This window comes from Nanorana parkeri, unplaced genomic scaffold (assembly GCF_000935625.1).
Source record: "Nanorana parkeri isolate BGI_ZX_2015 unplaced genomic scaffold, ASM93562v1 scaffold127, whole genome shotgun sequence".
Taxonomy (NCBI): Eukaryota; Metazoa; Chordata; class Amphibia; order Anura; family Dicroglossidae; genus Nanorana; species Nanorana parkeri.
Genome location: NW_017306395.1, coordinates 745,783 through 747,775, shown reverse-complemented (window position 1 = coordinate 747,775; position 1,993 = coordinate 745,783).

The following is a 1,993-nucleotide window of genomic DNA, read 5'->3' as shown; positions in this document are numbered from 1 at the left end:
AGCATAGGCCTGGTAGGGCCGGAAAGGGGGAGGGGGGGGTGAACGAGCGAGCGCCCCCCGCCATACCAGGCCATATGCCCTTGGCACTGGAAGGGTGCTTTTCCAGGGTCGCCCCTGGAAAAGCACCTTGTCCCCATGCCGATGGGGACAAAGGCCTCTTCCCACAAGCCCTGGGCCGTTGGTTGTGGGGGTGCAGGCAGGGAGCTTATTCGCATTGGGGTACCCCTTTAATAAAGGGGCACCCAGATGCACCCTTTTCCCTTTGAATGAGTAAGGGGTAATTGTACCCCTACCCATTCACTAAAAGGTTAAATAAAAGATAAATAAAAAGTCGAGACTTTTAAGGAAAATCCTTTAATTGAAAAAAAAAAAAAAAACGGAAAAAAGGATCTTGACAAGTCCTTTATCTAGGTTTATATACCTCAATGGTGGACAGCAAAGTGGCCTTTTGGTTAGCACTTTGCAGCACTGGGGTGCTTTGTTTGAATCTTGGCTAAGACACTATCTGCATGGAGGTTCTCCATTAGCCTATGTGGGTTCCTCCAGGTACTCTGGTTTTCTCTCACACTCCAAACAAGTGGCTGTAAATTGGCTCTAGTATGTGTGTGCAAATTGGCTGTGCAGATGTGTTTTCACATTCTGCATGCCAGTCCCAAGCCTGTGCAAATGGGAGGGTTGGGGAAAGCCCTGGTGAAAAATCTTGCCAAAAATGTTCTATGGAAAAAAGGTTCTCAAGTGTATCAGGTATGTCACCCAAAGAACTGACCCATAGGACTGCAAGGAGCTGAATACGGTTCTACAGATCTCACACACACCTTGACAAAATATTGCTATGCACACAGATAATATCTGATCCTCTTTCCATACTAGGTCTGTTTGTATTCACAGTCCAGCACTGGCTATAGGGCATGGAGCACTTAGTTCGAATTCACATATACCATAGCATAGCACACATGAGCATTCTACGTGTCCCCTATTCAGAGACTGACCTGGAGCCACCAGCCAGTCGGTTTCCTCACAGTGATATTTATATTCTTGCTTAGCAGCAGGAAGCTGGGTTGGGGGAGTTATTGTTTTATTTCTGAGAATCTGGGGAATTTTGTTGTGATTGTATATTTAATGACTTGTGGAGCAGCTGGCTTATCAGAGCCGGATTCTGTAGGCCGTTCAACGTTTCTTTTGGCTGCCTGCAGGTTCTGGGGGCTCGGAGCGAAGTGCTCTGCTGATGTACAGCAGCTGGAAACGGTCTCCTGGCAGCTGTGTACTTGCTGCCGTTTTTCTCCACGTGGTCACAGATGTCTGTGTCTTTTTGGATCTCGGTCATCTCAAGAATTAGCGGTGTCACAAAACATATACTGCCATAAAGACGATCGGGCTGTCATTAGGGTCTCTAGAGCTATTTAATAACCAGGGTCAGTCTTTGCGCATACAGTTTCTGATCATTTATGTGACCTGTCATTCTCAGAATCTTTCCATGCGTACCTTGGGTACCTTCAGTAGGTTCAGAAGAACTCTGGCCAATTAAAGGACTGCTATAGTTAAAACTAAATTGGAGGCAAACAGCTAAATATGCGGATGATCTACATATAGCTGAGTTGTTTTACCGGCCAGAGGATTTTTATTTGTGTCTATCCAGCCCTGAGATTTACACAGCAGTGCCACAAACACAGCCCTGCCTATCAGGACAGGAGACCTGTATTTTCTCTGTTGCAGTTTAGTTGCACTTACATGTCTCCTCCCCACCCCCAGCCTGTGTCTGAACAGGAAATAGAAAACAGCAGAGGACTGAGCTCATCTCTCTGTCACTCTGCTATATCCTCCTATATGCATTTTACTTGCACTGTAGCGCAAATGACTTGCTTCTTGCACTGCTTCTACCTCTACCAGTCTGATCTCTGTAGTGGAGGGCTGCATGAGACTAATGCCAGGTACTTACACTGCTTGCAATTATATATATATAGATATATATATATCTATATATATATATCTATAT